Source organism: Saccopteryx leptura, chromosome 2 (assembly GCF_036850995.1).
Source record: "Saccopteryx leptura isolate mSacLep1 chromosome 2, mSacLep1_pri_phased_curated, whole genome shotgun sequence".
NCBI classification, from domain to species: Eukaryota; Metazoa; Chordata; class Mammalia; order Chiroptera; family Emballonuridae; genus Saccopteryx; species Saccopteryx leptura.
Window position 1 is genome coordinate 171,203,469 of NC_089504.1, and position 24,136 is coordinate 171,227,604.

General features: G+C 40.4%; 1 protein-coding gene across 11 annotated transcripts in view; it reads left to right on the forward strand.

Annotated features, from left to right (window-relative positions):
• The window catches only part of FRY (FRY microtubule binding protein), a 569,880-nt gene that overhangs the window by 222,704 nt on the left and 323,040 nt on the right, over positions 1 to 24,136 (forward strand). The window lies entirely within an intron of this gene.

The following is a 24,136-nucleotide window of genomic DNA, read 5'->3' on the forward strand; positions in this document are numbered from 1 at the left end:
CTGCACACACTCCCCTGGGACACACAGGTCGCAGGACCAAGTCAGCTTGTTTGAGGTCTCCAGCTCCTGCACTTGTGTGGCCTTGGAGAGTTAACCACTCTGCTTCTGTGCTCTCATCTGTACAGCAAAGGCGAAGGTAATGAGTCACTCACAGGAGTAAAAGAGAGTAAGACATAAACCCTCAGCAAAATTCCTAGCACATTGATCTTATTTTAATATTTATTGACCATTTGCAGTAGACTCCAGTGCTCCCTTCTCTTCCAAACCTACTTAAAATCAGACTTGGCCATATTTCCTCTTAGCACTGACATCCTCAGGGAATCATTCTGTGTGTCCTCAACTCTTCCCATACCCCTGGAGGAGGGAACCGCATGAATATAGGATGAAGTTTGTTGCTTGCTTTGGGCCATTTTTTTTTCTAGATTTCCCTTTTAACTTAATTCCTTTTTTTTACCTCAGCTACTGCTAGAATATCCCTGCCCTCCCTAAAGTATACACCTTCCAGCAGCAAGGGTGGCTTGGGAATTTTCTCAGTGACAGAAAGTCACCCTGCCCTCCTGGGTGTGCTAGAGAAAAATCTTCCAGTCTATAGTCACACTGTAGTTCCTGGAAAGGAGGGCTTGTTGTGTCCTGATGGCTGCAGCTAGTGTGTCGGCCCTCTGGGCTATGAGAGCTCTGACCTTTGTCCTGGTGTTTCCCTCCACCCCTGACACGCAGAGAACATGGGCCCAGTGACCAAGTTGCAGTGAGAACCCACTCAAGGTCTCAATCTCTCCAGGGCAGCCTGTCCTGCCCGCAGCATTTGGCTCCCCCATGGATGGAAACTTGGGAATGTCTGTTAACTCTTTCAAGTCATGAGTTAATTAGCTTTATTGACAAACCGCCCTTTGCCTGTTTCAGAAGGAACTACTGTGTGTTGTAGAATATTTAATGTTGTTATAGAAAAACTTGCAGCAATTTTTAGAATTGAATGTGACATTTTTCGTATATGGAGTTGTGAGTTAGGTCATGGTGATAAAGACCATTTCTGTCCAACATAAAAGTGCGGGGTGGCATAGGGTTAGCTCCAGAGATGAAACACCCTGAGCAGGTGGGGATGGAGCACCTCCAACCATGGCAGGGCGGTGCTTAGGGATCCCAGCCATGTTACCCATGCATGCAGAGACACTCTGCGAGAGGTTCCGAAAGTATCTCAAGGTGTTAGTTTTAGCCTCTTTGTAGAGTTGGTTTAAATAAATAGAAAACTAATTTCATTTCAACCAAGTTGCCTAAATCCGATGGAGTAGTTCTTGTCTCAGTTCTGTCAACAGGAGCAGGTGCCCGGCGCTGAGCCAGGCACTCAGAGTGTCACTCCAGTATGCTGCAGCCATAGTCTTTTCTGCTGAAGTTGTTCATAGTCCTGATGAGACATGGACCTCCACTCCTGGGTTTATTATGGAGATGAATCGGAGGGGATGTTGTTTGATTTTCTGGTTGGTTGTTTGGCTGTTTAAACATATAAACACCTCTACAATAACATTCTGTCACACCGGTTGTGGACCCACTCTGTGTCAGATTTATGCCTGGTAATTTATATGTAGGCCAGGCACATCGTTATCTGTACAAACTAGGACACTTTTGAAAGTGCAAGTTATTTGGCATGACCCGGGACAGCCCTGGTCAAAGGAGGATGGAAGGGCCCTCTGTTTATCACTTTCACTCTTTCCAATAACCCTGCAAGGTTATGTGTCATCCACATTTTGCAGGTAAAAAAGTAAAAATGAAAGTTGAGAAATGATTTGCTCAGAGATGTGCCAAAAACCCAATGACAGAGTTGATAATCTTATTTTTTTTAATCACCCATAAGATGGCCAAAGGATCAAGAATACTTTGGAGAACTTAGTGCTTGATGGGGACTTTCATTCTTTTATTTATTTATTTATTTATTTATTTATTTATTTATTTATTTATTTATTACAGAGACAGAGAGTGAGTCAGAGAGAGGGATAGACAGGGACAGAAGACAGGAATGGAGAGAGATGAGAAGCATCAATCATTAGTTTTTCATTGCGCGTTGCAACACCTTAGTTGTTCATTGATTGCTTTCTCATATATGCCTTGACCGCGGGCCTTCAGCAGACCGAGTAACCCCTTGCTGGAGCCAGCGACCTTGGATTCAAGCTGGTGGGCTTTTCCTCAAACCAGATGAGCCCGCACTCAAGCTGGCGACCTCGGGGTCTTGAACCCGGGTCCTCTGCATCCCAGTCCGATGCTCTATCCACTGCGCCACTGCCTGGTCAGGCGGGACTTTCATTCTTATTGTCTGATGCCCTGTTAATTCTTAGCTTCCTCCCTCCTTAAGCACCCTTGATGGGCTCTCTCCTTCCATCTTCCCCCCTCCCCCCAAGAACCAGTGCTGGAAACTACCATCCCCTCAGCACAGACCTGTCTTAAGGACCTAAGCATTGACAAGTCTTCACCATCATTATTACAAATAACACACTGGCAGTTCTGCACACTGTGGTCATTGGATGTCACACACGCACACAGACAGACACACACACAAAAGGATTATAGTAAAAAAGATATATTTCTTCCGTTAGGAATGTTTTATGTTGATTTCTCCTATCTTTAGTTCTTGTTGGTGATGTCACTAAGCAGTGTGCAAAAGTAGGCAAAAACCTCAAAATTGATTCATTTTGTGCCTCCAGTGTGGAGATCTTTATGGTGGTGGAGACCAAATCTATCCGGTAATACAAGACATATGAATTAAGATAGATTTCCATTATCACTGGAAATATTCCCCGGTTCTCACAGTTAAAGAGAATTAGGGTTTTGGCCCTGGCCGGTTGGCTCAGCGGTAGAGTGTCAGCCTAGCGTGCGGAGGACCCGGGTTCGATTCCCGGCCAGGGCACACAGGAGAAGCGCCCATTTGCTTCTCCACCCCTCCGCCACGCTTTCCTCTCTGTCTCTCTCTTCCCCTCCCGCAGCCCAGGCTCCATTGGAGCAAAGATGGCCCGGACGCTGGGGATGGCTCTGTGGCCTCTGCTTCAGGCGCTAGAGTGGCTCTGGTGGCAACATGGCGATGCCCAGGATGGGCAGAGCATCACCCCCTGGTGGGCGTGCCGGGTGGATCCCGGTTGGGCGCATGCAGGAGTCTGTCTGACTGTCTCTCCCTGTTTCCAGCTTCAGAAAAATGAAAAAAAAAAAAAAAGAATTAGGGTTTTGCTACTGTTTCCTAAAAGAATACAGCCTATCAGAGAAACCTCAGCAAGAAGCAGACAATTCTAGAAGAAGTGAAGATCATTAATACATTTTTATTTACTGGAGCCATTTAAATGATGAATTTGCTGTATCAACTGATACAACATAGAGATAGTCTCTTTATTTAAAAGACATCTGATCCAAAACATTTTAATACCGATGATTCATTTATGCACTTTTAGGTACGGTTTAAGGAGCAGAATGGTTTACATAGGTCCTGATTTAATCTTATTAGTAATTTTATATTTTTGTGCTTATGTGATATTCAGAATGAGCTGGGTGCATCAGTGAGTTTGGGCTAATGAGAAGTGACATTTGACTGTGTTGGGGCTGTTCTGTCGATTGACAGCCCCATATAAAGCTTTTTGTGCAGGTTTTGGCCAAGACTAAACCTTAAAATTTATTTAGTATTCACTGTCTTCAGACACATTACCTCATATGCTGAATGAGATGTAAAGATTTTCTGGATTGTACCCTAACATTCGTACTCTAGCATTTCCTTAGTCCTCTTTTTGAAATCCTTACATCTTTCTGAATTTCTACAATGTGGTGCCTCCGGGAGTCAGCAGTATTTGCACACCACTGCAGTGCAGAGGGGTCAGCAGGCAGGCACCCGCCTCCTGGAAAGCAGAGTGGCATTTATGAAAAAGATAGTTCACAACTTTATCTCATTTCTTTTCCTTATGAAATTTTCTTATTTGACAGATCCCACTCAGCAGACTCCTGGAAATATTGCTCCACTGTAGAACTGCTGGCTGCACAAAGAAGAGAATGCTGTCTCTTTGTGCTGAAAAATTGTGGCTCCCAGTGACACAACTGGGAAGGGCAATGATGGGAATAGCCTTTTCCATAAGAACCTCTTTGCTCACGTCTCCGTGCTGGTTTATACTAAAAAAAACCCTTACTATCTCAGTTTCAGCTTTTCTTGGTTATTGCTCTAAAATGCCTTGGTACCCAACAGTGTCAGAGAAGCAAGGCCAACCCTGTTCAGTATGTCTTTACTGAGCATCTACTGTGCAGTAATGCGACTCAGTGCTTTGGGAGCATCTTAGCTGAATGAGACCCCTGCTCCTGTGCTCAAGGGTCTCTGGGCTTCCCTTCCTTCCTTGTTAGTGCCAAAACTAAGGGAAATTAACATGAAGTGCCCAGGACTTAGGGAACCCCAGGGATAGGAGCTAGCATTATTTCAGACGCAGTGTGTGCCCTAGAGAATTTTATTTGGGGTGATGTGTTTGATAGGTTCTGTTGATTTTGACTTTGTGGATTTATGCTTTTCCTGTATGAGAAAGCTATTGGAAGCCTGCCGTTTGCAGGTCAAGTCCTGTAAGAACATTTTAGAATAGTCTTCTTAGCAGGATGGCTGATGGAGAAGAGTAAATGAAAATTATTTACCCTACCTGACCTGTGGTGGCGCAGTGGATGAAGCATCGACCTGGAACGCTGTAGTCGCTGGTTTGAAACCCTGGGCTTGTCCAGTCAAGGCACATATGGGAGTTGATGCTGCCTGCTCCTCCTCCCTTCTCTCTCTTTCTTCTCTCTCATTTTCTTTCTCTCCCCCCCCCTAAAAATAAATAAATAAATAATAAAATATAAAAATAAGTAAATAAATAAATAAATAGATAGATAAATAAGTAAATCATGTCTGGTCTCAGGAAGGAGAAATAACTGTAGTCCTCCCTAGGACCAGAATTTAAAAAAAGAAAGAAAAAGAGAGAAGGGAAGAGAGAAGAGAAGAGAGAAGAAGAAAAGAAAAAAAAAAGAAAGAAACTACTTACTCTGCACACTTGACCCAACATCAGGTTTGGGGCAGCAAGCATTTCAAACAGGCATTCTTTACAGAAGATGGGAAGAAGAGTTGCCATGTTTCTTGGAATTTTGACCTGGGACTAATTTAAAGTCAGTTCATTTTAAGTGGTCCCCTCACTCTTTATAACATTTATGGGATTAAAGGGAAGGATGTATGTTTGTGTGATCATATATTTCTGTAAGTTAAGTTTAGTCATATATCTCACCTATATTTTTATAGATACTTTTCTTCTCTTCTGTAGAATATACAAATGTAAGCATTTATGTTAGTCACTGAAAACTCCAGATGCTGAGCAGTCAAAGTTTATATTCTGCCAGCATATCAAACTCTGTAATTAGCCTGATTTTGGTTTAATTCCTTCCTACTGTTTAGGCATTTAATGAGCTGCAGATGGAAATTTAAGCCAAAGCCATAAAATTTCAGATAATACTTTTTATGCTGCTGTAAGAATTTGTTGTCATGTCAATTTAAGGAAGTTGATATCTTTTTGAGAAGGCATTCAGACCCACGTTAAGTTGATAAAATATCTACTCTAATTTGATATACAGTTCTGACTGCCTCCGCTGTTTCAATCAACTCCAAAGTGCAGAGTTGCTTAGCAGTCAAAGATGGCTTTGAAATTTCCAGGACTTGTCAGCCAATGCTACAAGCACAACGGCATTGTGGAAATATAAAATTAAATTGCTATTAAAGATTTCTTCTTAAGGTTAAGAACATTAACTGACTTCTTTGAGTTTAGCCTTAAACAGGTAAATATGTATTTTGGCAGCCATGGAATGGAAGGAGTATATTATAATAGCCAAGATTTGAAGGCACCCCAAGTGCCCATCAGTAGATGAAAAAGTTGTGGTGCATTTACACAATGGAATACTACTTGGTTGTAAAAAAAAAAAAAAAAAAGAAAAGAAAAGAAAAGAAAAAAGGAAATCTTACCTTTTGTGACAACATGGATGGACCTGGAGAGCATTATGTTAAGTGAAATAAGCCAGAGAAAGACAAATAGTACCCCATGACCTAACTTAGATGTGGAATCTACTGAACAAAATACACTGATGACTTAAACATAAACAGAGGCATGGATACATGGAACAGATTGACAGCTGTCAGAAGGGAGGGGGTGAAGGGCTGGGTGGAAAAGGTGAAGGGATTGAGCAAAGAAACCATGTATACATAACACACAGACACAGACAAGAGTGTGGTGATAGCCAGAGAGAATGGGGTGTGGCGAGCAGGTGCTGGTGAGGGGGAGGGGGATGGAAAGAGATTTTACTTGGGGTAAAGGGCACACATGAGGTGTACAGATGATGTTTTGTTGAGTTGTACACTTGAAATGTGTATGGTTTTGTGAACCAATATCACCTCAATAAACTCAATAAAAAATAAATTAGAATTAAAAAAAGGAAAGAGTATTAAATGAACTAGGGCAATACTTTGGTAATATTCCATTTGAACCGTATAGGTATTTATGTAGGAAGTATACAACAAATCAAAAAGGCTCTTCAGTTGTACAAATACAACATCAGACTTTTCTTAACTGTTTTTATTTCTTTTGTTATTTTGCTGTGTGTGCCCTTGTTTATGTCCTTCCCTCAGGTCCCCAGAGAAAAGGAACAAAGCTGACACTTTGTCTCTAGTGGACTTATGTGAGGGGTTTTCAATACCTCTACTGAAAAATGGGTTCTAGATAAACAGCATAATGTTTGTTATTTTCCCACACCATTAAAGCCTACTGAAGGAAGTAGGGTACATTACTAAACTTGACTGATAAGTAGAGACTGGACCTGTGACTTTCTTAGGTGGATCAGTTTCTTGCACTAGCTCGGTTTTCAGTATTGTGAATATGAAAAACTTGTCGCACTACACAGCCTATCAGGGGTTCCCCCCCACACACACACACAGTAGAGTGACTGTGTATCTAACTTTGTGAAAGTGAACAGGTTTGTCTTTTGATCTGAAGAAAGGCTTCGGTTTCTGCATGGGGAGATAAGTTGTTTATGGAAATTCCTGGCATTCTGGAGGTTTTTATACCATATGATCCTACAGGCAAAGGATAATCTCCTAGGTTTGGGTAAATTTGTTTCAGTTCAGCCATGTTGAAATAAAAAAGAGACTAAGGATGCAAGATGCTATTTAAAAATCTGTCCGAAACATTGGTGATACCATTCACCTTTACTGAATGCCTGCAGCTTATTAACACCAGTGACAGGTTTAAACAGTTTTAAAACTATAATAAGAGTTGCTCTAGGTAAATGGATTGCCAGTGACTTTAGCAAATTATAGGCACCTACTTTAAAACTTACAAGTTAGAGCACCAATTAAGAAGACAAATTAGTTTTTTAAAAAAAAACTCTATTTTTTAAGTTTGAGCTTTTGAAAGCTGCATTTTAAATGAATCTCCCCTAAAAATGAGGATTTGTAGTTGAATGACAAGGGGCCTTAGCTGTCGTGTCACTTGTACTGTGTCAGCCCCAGTATAATCTTCTGTTTCCCCCTTGGGGAGTGGAGAGCAGCCTCGTGCCGGGCCAGCCACACCAAGTGTCCTGTTTCATTTCCCACCTTTGATGGTGGCCCAGGGCCTGTTCTCATCTTTTCTTCCAAGGGAAGAGGGCAAGGCAACCTGTCCTCTTTCTGTTTTATTTGACTGAATCCAATTGCAAGAAAATAGGAAAATAAGGGACATTTTAGTCTTGTTTTGTGATTTCACATTGCATTTGCTAGCAACCCCAGTTATTGTCGCCCTGGCAAAGCTGATCCTCGCCTGTGCCGACGGAGACACCAACATTGAAGGGCTCTGAAAACCTGGCTCATTTTCAACTGAAGAAAAAAAACACAAACCTTTTTTAACTAACAATTTTAAATCTTTGAACTTTAATAAAGGTCAAAATTATGAATGAGAGAATGAAGATTCTATCACATTTTAAATATCCAAAAATCTGTTTACCTTAGCTTCTGTTTTGTTAACCATTTTATTAGCCATTTCAATGCAAAGGTATTTGAAGATAAATTATTGTCTTTTGCAATTCTTCAACTGCTTTACTTTAAACACACACACACACACACACACACACACACACTGAATAGGATTCTGAAGATCAGTGACTTTCATTTCTACCCAAATTCCTCTCAACACTAATCACAATATATTTATACTAACATACATGCCGTTCACAGGTAGAATGGTGTGGTTAATATTTAGAAGTAATTTTTGCCATCTAGTAATTTAAAATGTGTGTTATTTTAGGATGATTTTGTCATAAATAACCAAATAACTTTATAATGGCTGAAATAATAAATACTTTTAAAGAGCTTGTCTACCTCACAGCCTGGGTTGGGAGGTTTCAGATGGGTTTAAAAGCTCAAGGACCCAGACACTCCTGTTCAGACTTGTTACTACATGATCAGAAGATGGTCACCTCAGCTGTAAACTTCTTTGCTTTACCTAAGAGTCAGGAAGGAAGGAGGCCCAGGGCAAGTCTTTCTTCTGGAAAGAAGAAGGGTTGGCCAAACATCCTGGCAAAATTCCTCTTGTATTCCTCTGATTGGAATTGAGTCACGTACCAATCACTGGCCAGGTTGACTGGGATTACCCTGTTGGCTTAGAGCAGTGGTCGGCAAATTCATTAGTCAACAGAGCCAAATATCAACATGCAACGATTGAAATTTCTTTTGAGAGCCAAACTTTTTAAACTTAAACTATATAGAGTAGGTACATTGTTATTAACTTAATTAGGGTACTCCTAAGCTGTCTACACTCAAGAGGCCAAAGGGCCAAAGAGCTGCATGTGGCTTGTGGGCCGCGGTTTGCCGACCACTGGCTTAGAGGAATCATTGTACTTGCCCGGGCACTGGCATGGGGGCACCTTCTGTAGGACAGACTTCTACCTGCTACTTGAACAAGCAAAGGATTCTTTTACCTAGGGAGAAGAGACAGCATTGTAAGTGTCAGAGCCAGAAATCAAACCTAGATTCTAGGATAAATGCCAAACTATGCTACCTGTCATCATTATTCGCAGGATAAAGATATTGATTGACAGTAAGTGAAACTGATGAACCTCAAGTCAGAGCAGAAGTTTATTGGTTTGTTGAAATCTGTCATTATATTAAAATGAACAAAACAGTATTTATTTGTTTGAATGCCATTAACAGTAGTAGATGAAATATCCATTATAATTGTGTAATAAATCAAAGACTAAAAATAAAATCTTACTTTCATCATACCAAATAAAAAAGTGACAAAATGTTTCCCGGTTTCAAATATTTATGTTTATGTAGAAATATCAATATTTTCCAGTGAGGCTTAGATTTCAATCATATGGTTCACATGTATCTATTAATTTGAAAGAACTTTATCAGTGATTGTTTTACTTATCCATGGCCCCCTTAAGCAAGGCGTTACAATGGTCTAGGAAGGACAGGTAGCACTGTTTTTCAGCTACTGTACTAAGCACAATCTCATTTCAACTTTGTCCGATCCTATTGAGGGAAATGCATTTCACAGATGAGAAACCAAAGGCAGGCTTCCCCAGGGAAGTGTTTCAGTAAGGGCTGGTGCCCAGCTTCAGCTTTGCTTCTGGCTCTGGGGCCTCTACTCCCACTGGTGGCGTAGCAGGAGCCCTCCTCGCCCCCTCTGTGTTCACTCTCCCCACCCCAGAGTGGCTGGTAGAGGCAGGTGCTCAATTTCTCAGCTCTCAGTGCTTTACAACTGCAATTCAGTTGCTGGGGGAACTCCTAAAAATTAGTTTTCTTCCTGCAACAGGAAAAAGGCATCCTTGGCTGTGCCAGTTGACATGCAGCTTTCAGCCTTTAGATACTGTTTGTGTTGAGGGCAGAAAAATAGTTTTAATTCTAATCTCCTGAGATGACTTTAAGCTGAACACAGGCCAAGTTGCTGCTCTTAGGATAGCAACTAGCGAAAGATACCTACATAAATTAGTAATTTTAGTAATTACAACAAAATATGACCAGTAGACAACCCCATGAAAGATGAATTATATATGTGAGTCAGAGTGGCCATTGTTTTTACATAATCTCACACAACTTTCCTGAGGCCAGACTTTCCCTGTTATTTCCCTGTGTTGCTGATAGGCATCTCCAAGAGCTGAATCTCTTCTTCCCACCCATGTGAAGTGGTGACTTCATCTCTCTTCGTCAAGTCTCTCACTGTGCTCAGCTTCCTTATCCTAAATGCTGGATTTCACTGTCAGACAAGAAACTGGGTCCACTTCGACTTTCTCTGTTGTTTACCCACAACATTGCTAACTGTGTCATGCTTTCCTTTCCCACGTGTGGGTCTTGGTCACCATCACTTCTGCCACGGCCTGATTCCAGGTTTTCATCACCTCCCAGCTGGAGTAGTCAAAGCTCTTCCTTGCTGGCCTCTCTGCTGCCAGCACCTTCCAGGACAGTCTGTCCCTGACCACAGCCTTGAGCACGATCTCCACCTTTGCTCTTGTGATTGTGTGTTGGCACTTAGAGTGGTTTTTCCTACACTGGATCTCTGACAAGTGCTTTTGATGCTGATGGTCACAAACACGTTGAATAATTAAGATACCATTATGAACAGAAAGTCATCTTCTGAATTCATTTTATTGACCCTGTGTAGCCAAACCATTTGTGTTGGTAGATTTGAGAGTTCTGCAGAATGCAGAAATGAACTCAGTCCCTGACCCACAGTCTGGAATCATGGTCATGACCAGGGGTGGTGTGGGCATATTATTATTGTGCTAGAGATGTACTTGAAGGTAAAGGAGTATCATATGCTATTGTGTGCTTTTTCGTGCTGCTGAGATGTAAGGAGCCTGGATGGATGGACCTGATGCAGGAATTAAGAAAAAGCTTTGCCTAAAGTTAAGTCAAAGACTGAGAGGTAAGTATAATTATCTGATTAAAACATATGAGCTTAGGCAGAGGATCTAACTAGTAAAGAAGTATACACACTTTAGTGAAGAAAGGCACACTCAATGATTCTCACGTGTCCCTTATACACAAAATAAGTCATCAAACTAGCCCAGTGAGCTCACTCACTATCATATTGTTTTGCCAACAAGGTCTTTGTTATAGGGGTGACTAAGAGACTGTCATTTCTTGGGCCAGGAGAATAGAAATGCTCTTCGGGCCCTGGGAAAAGGAGATCAATTGTTAATACTGTTTCTAGACCATCCCTCACCTTTTTAGCCTGCATCTGATTGGGTCTGTTTTATACTGAAAGATGATGACATGTCTGCTTTCTTTAGTTTTCATGAAGTTTCTGTGTTGACCCACCTGATGGAAAGAGGGTTAGAATGTTCTTTATAGACAGTGTTAAGTTAATGACAGAGACATAGCCATGCCTCACAGTGCTGGGTCTGGCAAGTCATATGTGCTCAGAGCTTCAGTCCAGGTCTCTGTCTTCTCCACTTCAAGTGGAAACTTAATTACGTCTGCAAAAGTGAACCAGGAGAATCATCCCATTTGGGTTATTTGCTTTTATTTTTCTTGACGGAGACAGAAGTGAATCCCACTCTTTACTGAGCCCTGCTGCACTGGGAAGTGGTGCAACACTGGTCAGGGCCCAAGGAAGAGACTAATAGTGCAAACCTTGTTCTCCGCTGTTCCTGTAAGGAGAGGGTCAGTTCACACGCTGGGGGACAGCACACCTCTGGTTCTTGGATTTGGATCCTTCTCCACATGGAGGAGCCATGATGTTTTGCTAATTCTTACACTTTTTTGACCACTGAAGTAATTTACTTTCATTACAGTACATACTATGGGAAGAGTTTATTTGAGCATGTGTGATTTACTTTTTCCATGTGATTTGGGATAGTTATGAACATGTGCTTTGCTTCAGCAACTTTCTATGTAACCTTGAGCAGAGTACTTAAACTCTGATTCTGTAAGAAAGTATCAATATATATATCTTTATAAATAAATAATGTGTATGTGTTTACGTGTATGTACCTACCCAAAGATCCATGACAACTAGTTAATGTTTATGAAATGTTCAGTATACAGCCTCACTCTAGCAATTGCTTGAGAAATGGTAGCCACTATTATTAATTTATCTATTTAATGCTTTTCTAAATTCCTCTATGAGCTAATGGTATTATCATGCCTACCCATTACCAAGACAATGTGACCAGGAATGGAAGAATCCTGGAGTCTCTGTGATATTATTGTCACAGAGCTTGGTGATTTTGATTTTATCTTTACCACTCTCTATTGTCTTTACCACTCTCTATCGTGGACATTTTGGTCAAGAGGTATGTTTCTGGAACTTCAGAAAGTAAACCATTAGAAGATGTCCCAGGTCCAATACCTTTCTCTCACATTCACAGTTTGTAGAGTGACTGATAACAGAGCTACCCAAGAAGATATGCTACTGTGGTAACATTTTCAGCAGGTGTCACATGAATTAAACATGAAGCATGTGTTTTTTGAACCTGAGTCTAACTTCTCTCCCAAGTATGAGTTCAAGTGTCACCTTCAGGATGCGGTGTTCTCTGACTGCCCATTTCCCCTACTCTGTCTACATACTTCCACTGTCACAACGGCAACATTGTTGTGAAGTGCGCTTGGCCAGTATAAGTCCCTCCTGGGCTAGCATTCAAGATCTGTTCTTTTTTTACTCCCCAGCACACATCACAGTACAGGACATACTGGCTCTTGTGAATTCACTTTTAAATGTTGATGGAGTGAATAAAATTATCTGGATGGGTGTGGGAGCTTTATGGCCAAACTTAACCTGCATTTATCCTGTCGGTGGATAACCCCCCAGCAAACAATAGCAATGTGTTGTATTTTGTTTTTTTTTCTGTCTTTTACTCCAAGCAGTAACACAACATCTAATCTTGCGATAAATCTCCTTTTGTTCTGTGACTCTCACCTGTTTTCTTTGAGTGGATTCCACAAGTTAAATTTCACCGTTGTGCTTACTGAACCCTAGGAAGATGTGTCCAGGAAACTCAAATGAAGTTGGGGGAAACAATTTTTTATTTATATAATGATCAGCCAACTTGAGAGAATGTTTCTGTGATGGAGTTTTTTGTTTGTTTGTGTTTTATTTTTAATCAGTGTCAGACTGCTCTCTAAAATTTTTAACTTATTTCTGCATTTATCTAAATGTCATTTAAATTACCTTGATCTAATTAACTTTACTTTTAAGCCATCCAACCACTTTTACCAAATAGGAAGAAAATCATTCTCAGTGAAATTACTGAGTTAATTTAATTCTTTACTGATCAAGATCTTTTTCCATGTGCAGGATGCTGCTGTTTTATATTTGGAGAAACTAACATGTTGCCTTCCTAGAACAAAAGTTCTGAACCCAAAAATTTTATCATGATGATTAAGGTGGATGTACTCAGTGTCAACCCAAACTGGACACACCTGAATTGGCTTCAGGACATCCTGAGAATAAATCAATAGCACCAACCCCCTTCCCTTCTTATAAATTACTAGATGCCTACTAGTGTAGTGCACTGAGGTGAGTAGAGAACATTTTGAGTCCATGGGCTTAGCTCCCACCTTCTGTGTCGTTCCACCAATGATGGCCTGCTTTGCTGAGCGGGAGACACAGGGCAGTTACAGGGGACAAAACTGCTTATTAAATACATGTTCTGCTTGCACCGGGCATTGAGCTTGGACTTAGGGCCATTGCCACCCAGAGGAGGAAGTGCATCACCATGGGAGGGAAGAGGCTGAAGTAAGGGTTCCAAGAGGCTGTGACATTTGATCTCAAGAAGTACTACAGACCAGAGGGGAGAGGGCAGAAGGCAAAGCATTAGTAAATCTAGGGGTGTGTGAAAATGACAGGTTCAGGGAGAGACAGCTGGATCCCAGGGTCCCAGAAGGAGAGTTACAGATGGCATGCACAGACAAGTTGGGTCAGATTGTAGGGAGCACTGAAGGACCTGCTGAAGGGTCCAGGCTTTCTCCCGAGAGCGTCAGGCAGGCCCCTTGGGCTTTTAAGCAAGGAGCCACATGATCAGCTCCCACCTGATTCTGGGAGTCTTGCTGAAAATGGAGATAGTGAGAATCATTGAAATGATAAACCAAGTAAGAGATGAGAAGGACTCAAAGTAAGGCCAGAATACAGGTATTAGAGAAGAGGGAACAGGTTTAAGCATATTGCCTGAGATAGAATTTCCAGGATTTTGTTATCTTCCCTAAATCCAATCTGTCCTTTATTTAATGCTTGATAAAAAAAAAAACCCACATGTAGTTATGTAGCTCATGTGAGATGCTTAAAAGGAGTGAGACAGAGCCTAAGGAATAGTGTTTTGAAATTATATGTTGAATAGAAACTGTGCTCTTTAAACAAGATATTTGTGTTGAGGTTAAAAGGTGATGTTAGAGTGTTCTCTTGACAATACTCAGAGATTTTTATTGCAGCAGAATAATGTAGAGGCTTTTACTGCTGCCGTGTAGAGACTCTGGTGAATTTGCTTCATGCTTATTCCCAGGTTATAGAGTCACAGAGGTTTTGTTTTGTTTCATTTTTCTATAAAATATAAAATTTAGATGACCAGATGATCTTGAATCATTAAAATATACAAATAAGTGTCCAGTGGATATTGCCTAGCCTGCTGGAATACTTTGGAATCATATTCAATTCATCTATGTTGTCTAACCAATTTTTACATACGGAATTCTTCCAGAAACACATAGTATAATTTTCACAGAAAACAGATGGATCATGAAACATCTGAAAGATACCACTTCCTAAAAAAATGGGTCCAAAGTGATCTCTGTTAGCTGCTTTCTATTGTATTCACAGCCATCCATGGTTTTGTCTTGCTATGACAGACAGACATTTTACTTTTCTTTCTGCCTTCCAGGGAGAGTCGTGTTCATTCCGGTTGTGTACACATGCACAAACCCCTCTGGGAGGACATTTCTCTTAGTCTTAGGTGCTAGACAGTGACATGTTTTTTAAGTTTTTATGCCAATTCAAACTCCATGCCATTAGGCTGCTTGAATCAGAATCTCCCAGTGCCTCCTTTCTGCCCTTCAGAGCTGCCAGGGCTTGGCAGAAACTACTCCACATGCCACCAAATGTTCTGCTAACAGTGAATAGTAATGGCAGATGAAATGTCATCACATAAGAAAGTAAGGCAGACTCACCTAACTTGTCAAAATAGAGCAACAGGTTGTAAACCGTACACCGGTACTGTGCTGTACATTCTCAGATCTCTGGATGAATATTGCAAAATGAAGGAACTTAAGATTATTATATTTCCATACATATATATATATAGTATTTCAGGAAGACATGTCATCATGTGGACAAACTAAAAAAATAACTTACTGAGGGTTATTCAAGTGGATGAACTTACAGAAATAGAATTGAGACTAGAGATAACTCAAATTGAAAGATTATGCAGTAAGAAAACTTTATCCATATGGGTACAGATTTAAATATTTCATCCCTTTCAATTTGGGATTTCAAGATGATTGCATCCCAAGATGTAGTTGGGTGAGCAAAATACCATTTGCCTATTTGGTTAAGAAAGGTTTTATGGTACAAGTAGAATTTTGAAAAGGTCTTTGAAAGAGCCAATGTGTTCAGAATCAGGAGGGAAAGGCATGTGAACACAGAGTGTGTGTGGAAGCAGCAGAGAAAGGATTGGTGCAGAGGCTGGTCAGAGCAGGTGGGAGGGGATCCAGAACCAAAACTCACACACTCACTCTCAGGTTAGCTTTCTGCTTATCCACGGAGCCCATTTTCCCCAGCGTGTGAGTTACTGCTGAGTTTTCAGGTGGGTATTAAGTCTCTGTGTCCAATAAACCGAGTGCACACAATGACAACGTTAATGCTGTGGGAATAGGATAAACTGAAATAAGTGTGCCTAATGCAGATCTGCCTTAGGAAGTCCCAACTTTTCACACAGTTTACCAACTTTCTTCCCACACAAATGTGGTTTTAAAAAGTTAAAGATGGCCTGACCTGTGGTGGCGCAATGGACGGACCTGCAATGCTGAGGTCGCCAGTTCAAAGCCCCAGGCTTGCCTGGTCAAGGCACATATGGAAGTTGATGCTTTCTGCTCCTCTCCCCTTCTCTCTCTTTCCCCCCTCTCTTAAATGAATTTTAAAAATTAAAGATTGACCAAATCAACAAATATTCGTTGAGAACCCACGGTGTGCAAAGCACTGCAGGAGATGCCAGGATAAGAAAGATGATGTCGGTGCAATAGCTATCACAAATCAGTGAGTAATCACTTGTAATGTGGGTAATACACATGCTAAGGGAGTACTAAGATGTTTAAAAATATGTTCCCTAGTCAGTTTTATATTTTGGGATTTATATGGATTTGGGATTCATGCAGAAGCATTTCTTACGAGCATTTATTATCATGGTGTCTTTGCTCCTTAATGTCTAGGAGACAATCTGGAATAGCAGGCAGAACAACATTTCTGAGCCACAAATGTGGCAGTGGAGCCCCTTTTTCTGGCATCTATTGGCTATGTGATCTTGAATAAGTTACTTTAATTTTCTCAGTTTTCAAGTAGGACAGAGGTAACCACCGCTCAGTCTCACCCAGCCAGATACTTTTTGAAGTGGTTAATAAATGTTCACTTATTGAATCAGCAAATCAGTATTTTTTATCAGTTATCTGTAAATATAAATGACTATAGATATTTACTAATTCATGAGTATGCAACATTGTGGCTTTTCTTAATGACCTTCCATGTTCATTCACAGAAATTGTTTTCGGTACATCTAAGTTATATAGAAAGTTGTTGGGGTTTTTTTGTATTTTTCTGAAGTTGGAAACGGAGAGGCAGTCATACAGACTCCCGCATGCGCCCGACCGGGATCCACCTGGCATGCCCACCAGGGGGCAATGCTCTGCCCATCTGGGGCATTGCTCTGTTGCAACCAGGGCCATTCTAGCACCTGAGGCAGAGGCCATGGAGCCATCCTCAGCGCTCAGGCCAACTTTGCTCCAATGGAGCCTTGGCTGTGGGAGGGGAAGAGAGAGACAGAGAGGAAGGAGAGAGGGAGGGGTGGAGAAGCAGATGGGCGCTTCTCCTGTGTGCCCTGGCCGGGAATCGAACCTGGGACTCCGGTACGCCAGGCCAATGCTCTACCACTGAGCCAAATGGCCAGGGCTATAGAAAGTTATTGATCTAGAGAACTGCATGTATTGTAGAAATACAATGTGAGGCATGGAAATTTAAGTTTTTTAATAGTTACATTGAACAGACTTTAAAACATTGGAAATTAATAAAGAATTTAACCTAATCCACTGTATCTAAAACATTATCATTTCCACATGTAAACAGCATAAAAATTATTAATGAAATATTTTACATTCTTTTGGGGTGGGAAAACAAAATCTGCTGTGTGTTTTACATCATTATCACATAAAATCTGGACACCAAATTTGTCAAAACTACTTGATCTATATTTAGATTTCATAAAATTTACAATTAGAAAAGTACTTTCCTGTACGTAAATTGTTCCAAACATACTTAAAATTGTTCCAATAACAGAATCAGGCATTGGCTTTTAAATTTGGGTTTAAACTAATTAAAGTTAAAATTTAGTAACAGTTGCAGTAGCCACATTCCAGGTGCTTAACGACTAGATGTGGCTAGCACTGATTAAATTATCGTGAATTGTTTTTCAGTAGGTCCCCAGACTTGTACACCACAGAATTATTTCACAACGCAAAATGAAGACATTCTAAACCTGGATTTCATTTTGGGAGTCGCCTTATATTGATATGCTTAGTGACTTCTGACACTCAGTTTGTCACTCTGCCTGCTAGAGGAATGACTCCTCTGAATGAAACTCCGTGAACCTAGAGAATGTTTAGTTACTTCTAAAGTGCTGCAGAATTTCTGTGCCTCTGAATTCATTATCTTTGCAGATGAAGTCTGGGTCTCAGGCTGTGTGACTTGCCCAGGGCCCCACAGCTAGTTGCATGACAGAGATGTCCCTTACACATGGATGGCCGTGTCGGTCCATGCCAGAATGGAGTTTATATTTTGCCTCACTTGGGATGCCCTGCTCTGGATACTTTGTGTCTTTCATGAAGAAAAATCCTTTCTTGGGCTATATTTTTGATTCCCCTAAATTTCATCAACCCAAAAGACAAGGTGGAGCATGGAGAAGAACATGGTACAGACGAGTTGTCTCAAATGCTCCTTTGGCAGAGCAGATGGTAGAAACGGGAAAAGGGACCTCCTTCTTACTAAAAAGCTGTGTGACTGTGCCTTCTCCCTGCTCCTTGACTGCACCTTCTAAAAGCAAAATTTAACTTGACAGAAAAACTATCATTACAGACCTCAAAATAATGGTGTTTTTACTATGTACATTTCTATGTATAAATTTCTCTTTTGGAAATTTCCCTTTTGCTTCTAAATAAAACCAGTAAAAATGATTCATAAGGATTGGGTGGAAATGGCTGTGGAATTTTTACCTGAATGGTTCCCTAATATTCAGTGTAACCAGTTCTTAGATACCGTTAGTTCCTGCTTTCTTAATAATGACTGGTCAAGAGGATATGAGGTGATTCCTTGTGCTCCTAGCATTAACCATCTCACCTGAATATATACGCTTCATAGAAAAGGTTAATATTTTCAAGGGCCAGTTAAATCTTGGTTCCAGTGATATGTTCTTAGATACGAATAGTTATTTACTTTTATTCTAACTGTACCGACATGAACACCTGTGAATAAATCAATCAAAACTCTCATCCCATGGTCACATTTATTTTATTCAGTATTTAGATGTTTTGGATGAAAATATGAAAATCCTTCAGAAGTTTTCCCCATTTGTTTATGCAGTGTTATCTTAAATATACCCCATTTTTGTTTGGGGCAGCTCTTCAGAAATGTCCTTAAGGACCATGAAGGGTTCCAAGAGGTTTTACTCTAAACTAAAGGGCATGCCCTGCCTTTTATTGTCATTGTCATAATCATATGAATCCTTTCTAGAATTTTTGCATCTATCAGGTGATCGCTTATTTGATCTTGCCTTTTGATTTTCTGCACTCAATTTGCAGAGGGTTTAAAAGCTAAAAAATAAGCTTGCTTGCAGGATATATAAAATGTACGACTTGGAGTGTGATCATGCATTAGTCTATGTCTGAAGAACATGGATTTTGTGACATTTATGGGGGACAAAGAAAAGGAACCTACAAGGCTATTTTAAGGTAAGAAACAAATTAAGGATAGCATAAGTGAGCCTCAAAGTTTTTTAATATACTTCCCGGTTCTTTATGTTTTGAGTTAATAGGTGGGAATTTACCAGCTTGAGAGCTCTGTTCATGATGGTAACTTTTTTTTTTTTTTTTACCAGAGACAGAGAGAGGGACAGATAGGGACAGACAGACAGGAACGGAGAGAGATGAGAAGCATCAATCATCAGTTTTTCGTTGTGACACCTTAGTTGTTCATTGATTGCTTTCTCATATATGCCTTGACCGTGGGGCTACAGCTGACCGAGTAACCTCTTGCTCGAGCCAGCGACCTTGGGTCCAAGCTGGTGAGCTTTGCTCAAACCAGATGAGCCCACGCTCAAGCTGGTGACCTCAGGGTCTCGAACCTGGGTTCTCCGCATCCCAGTCCGATGCTCTATCCACTGTGCCACCGTCTGGTCAGGCTGATGGTAACTATTTTTAACTCCTCTGCATTTGCCTGTCCAGGGAAACAGTTTACCGGATACCCAATTATTACTTATTGTTAAATATTCCCAGAGTCCATCAGTACCTTCCAAACCTGGCTGCACATTAGAATCACTTATGGAGTCTTTACAAAGAAAGACAGAGTCTAGCTTCATCAGAGGTGCAGATTCTGTAGGGTCTTTCTGAGCCCTGAGTCTGTGCTTTTGTGAGAACTCCCAGCTTTAGGTAAGCTTTGAGCTTCTGTCAGGCCCCCTTCTCCCAAAATAAGTCAGTTAAACTCAAGAAATGGGATTAATGTTCCCCAAAATAATAGAATTAAAACAATGTAGGCTAGGGAAAGATCCACTCAGGGATTACACTTACAGTTATAGAGCAGGGTATTATTTTTAAGCTGTTTAATGGAAATTGTCAGAGAAAATGTTTTGGAGAAAAAAGCATTTAGCATGTTTCTAACACATGTAAGTGCCTCCCCTTCTCATTATCATCTAATAGCTTCTGGTTCCCCTCTGCAAGATTGGGTTTATGTGTAACCTGGTAATTGATAAGAGAATGACTGATACTTGGAGGTTTAAAGTGAGCCTCTGATGGTCTAGTCTGTCTTCATAAGCACCTCACACCTATTGGTAGAACACTGCCTTCACCACGGGTTGGTCCCAAAGGTACCCTGTGCCAAAACAAATTGGCGTTTTCCTAGAGGCCATCCAGGTAAACATCTGCAGGTTGGTTGCATTTGTTTGCTGCATATGTCTTTAGGTAATGACATGTATGACAAATGCCACTGCAACTGGAGGCCTTTTTGGTAGCCATTACTTCCAGGCACAATGACACACTTTGTCTTGTGCATTCTCGCCCATGGGGAAGAGGCAAGATGGCAGGTGAAGTTTTCTTGTGTTGTACTGAATTTGGTTCCTGCTTTAAGACAGCCTCAGAGGTTCTTTGTCTCTGAGAGATTTGTTAAATACAAGTGAATGAATATATTCAGTACTAGGTGATATCACAGAAAAATAGTAAGAAGATATCGTAATCCCTTTGGCACCGACATCTGTTGTTACCTGCTGTATTTCTGTGATAATATTTTAACTCTTGCATTTACTAAATTTCTTGAAAGATGAATATGTGTGTGATTATACAAATAAATGTAACCATATTATTACTGAGCTATTTCATTCAATGTATCACAAACTGGTTCTAAAGTCTTAGTGAGAAATATTGGGCTTTTAATACCAATGATGAAAAAAATAAAAATCATCAGCTTAAGTTTTTTTTTTTAATCATTCTAGGGTTTTGAATGATGTAGGTTATATTATAATATGACCGTTTTAAATGCTGATTTTTTTCCGTCAAGCTTGAAAAAAAGTGTATTGAGTTTGTGTCTAAATGATATTTTCTGCTGTCCATAATATAACAGAGTGTATTGACTATATATTAAGGAAGGCCAATAGAATCTAGAGGCTACATTTGATGTACATGAATGGTTACATGACCAACCTTCATCCTAATCGTGAAGCTGTCAGTCAGCAGTGAGGTAAACTCAGTACACCTAGAAACTTTCTTGTAACTTCTAAGCTTGTGAAGGTAGAAACATCATGTTTGAACTTTTATTTGCACTTAAAAAATATTTGCAAGTCATGCCACCAGGTCACAGAAGCAGAAAGGAAATTTTCATGAATATTAGATTAATTGTTAAAGAAATAAAAAGAGTCAACTTTAAAGTTATTCAGTTAAAATTGGAGAGTTATTTTGGACTGTCAATTAAATATGCCAGCAGTCCAGTCTATTTTATTTATTGAATTGGGATTCCGTTGATGTAGTGTAAATGCATGACATTTATTTAGCATCATCTGGGAACAAAAGACCTCTGAGTACATTTCTCCCAATCATGAAGTTTGACTCTTGAAGTATAAAAAATTTTTTTTCAATTTAATAATTTTGAATAGAATTCTTTCAAAGTTGTACTTTATAAAAAAAATTAAAAAAATTAAAAAAATAAAAAAATAAAATAATAAAAAAATAAAAAATAAAAAAAATTAAAAAAAATTAAAAAAAATAAAATAAAAAAATAAAAATAAAAATAAATAAAAAAAAACAAAATTGTACTTTACTGGTTGCAGTATGTGTCTATGGTATAGGATGCTACCGTAAATAAACTATGTCTGAATGAATTCAGACCATCAGCAAATATATTAACTATTAATGATTCCATAATATATGGGTATCTTTGGGGCTCTTGAAATGTTAAGGCTATATCTTTTTATACTTAAATATCCTTAGGCTGCTATCTTTCCTAAGTTTTAGGACTGCATTTTGTGGTTGTTTTTTTATTTTATTGTCGATATCAGTCAGAAGCTGACAACTGTCACTTATTTAACCATTGGTATGCCTGAATTTGTATGGACCCTTCTCCACAGATGATGTGTTAGTCAGGAAAAGTGGAGATGGGTGAAGTGAGGTGAGGACTCAGGAACGAAGACTCTGAGCTTTAATAGATGGGCTTCATGACATCTGTTTTCATTTTTTTTTTTTTTTGTATTTTTCTGAAGCTGGAAACAGGGAGGCAGTCAGACAGACTCCCGCATGCGTCCGACCGGGATCCACCCAGCATGCCCATCAGGGGGCGATGCTCTGCCCATCTGGGGCGTCGCTCTGCCGCAATCAGAGCCATTCTAGCGCCTGAAGCAGAGGCTGCAGAGCCATCCTCAGTGCCCAGGCCAACTTTGCTCCAATGGAGCCTTGGCTGTGGGAGGGGAAGAGAGAGACAGAGAGGAAGGAGAGGGGGAGGGGTGGAGAAGCAGATGGGCGCTTCTCCTGTGTGCCCTGGCCAGGAATCGAACCTGGGACTCCTGCACGCCAGGCCGACACTCTATGTTTTCATTATTAATCAATTCAAATTGTACTAGGCTCTGGGAACTGAACGTTGCACTTCGTTGCCTTAGGGTGCCCCCCCCTCGCCCACCAATGAAGGCCAGGCTGCCACAGAAGGACAAGCAGCATGGGAGGGCATCCAAGGAGTCTTCTCACTCTGGAATTCACATGGGTTCTGGATTTGTGAAATGTCTGGGTGAAGAAGTAGATAATTTGGGGGACTAATCTTAAATGTAAGCAAAGGCAGATATTCTCAAGTCACCATTGTTCCCAATTGTAAGAAAAGTACTTGATAAAAATTAATAAATGAGCCTGACCACTGGTGGCACAGTGGACAGAGCTTTGACTTGGGATGCTGAGGTCCCAGGTTTGAAACCCCAAGGTAACAACTGGCTTGAGCAACAGGCTCACCAGTTTGAGCATGGGGTCACTGGCTTGAGCATGAGATCATTGACATGATCCCATGTTCGTTGGCTTGAGCCCAAGATCACTGGCTTGAGCAAGGGGTCATTGGCTTGGCTGGAGCCCCCTGCCCCTGGTCAAGGCATGTATGAGAAGCAATCAATGAACAACTAAAGTGCTATAACTAAAAGTTGGTGTTTCTCATCTCTTTTCCTTCCTATCTCTCTCTCTCTAAAAAAAAAAAAATAATGTAATGATTCTGGAGTCTGACAAACCTATATTTGGGCAATCTCACTTTTTATTCCTTTTCATCAACTCTGAGATGGAGATGGCAGTGCCTAACTTATGAGGTTGCTGTGAGGACTGGGTGAAGCACCAAGCAGGGCACCCGCATCAACTTCAGTGCCTCGTCACGTTAGTTCTCTGTTCTACTTTCTGTTTCTTGCACTCCCCTTAAATGTTGTTTGGTAACTAGTATCTGTTCAGAGTATGAAAAATATACTGATAAACACTTGTTCATATTTTTATGAAGCTGTTTTTAAGTAATGTTCTTTTAATGGGATGACAGTCAGATTCACTGAAAGGTTGGTCTAATAATAGCACTGGAGACCTGAAGCTAAGAAAGTGCAGGTTTTCAGTGGAGTCTCAATTCCCCTTTAGATACAGAAGGGGGAGAGTCAAAAAGAAGCCTTGTTACTCAATATGCAGAAACCTCCACAGGCACACGAGTACAGTATCACCATTTTGACCACTTTTGCTAAAACATAAACTAAGTGGCACCTCAGTCAACTCTTTTAAAAAGGCGTCATAAACCCTGAATATGTAAGACAAGGTGGTACCCTGGGGAGTCTGCTGGCACTTAGCTTGCCTAAATCACTTTAAGTACTCTTGTTAATTTGGACACTTCTTTCCTTCCTGTGAAATGTTAGTTCACCAGTCACTTCACATCATGCTGTTTTAGAATTCCAACCTGTATTTGCTAAATAAAATCTTTGATGACGCCAAGTAAAACAAGAATAGAAAACTACTTGGGCTTTGTGCTCTTCACAGCTTTATTAGTGAAGAAATGAATTTTCATTGACCATCATGAAATCCTTGTCAGATGTAATGCCATTGCAAGATGAATTAGTCACACTTGTCCTGTGCTTTTAGATAACTCTGCATTTTCCTTCTCTATCTCTTCACCAGCCTAACCCTGTTTTCTTTTGA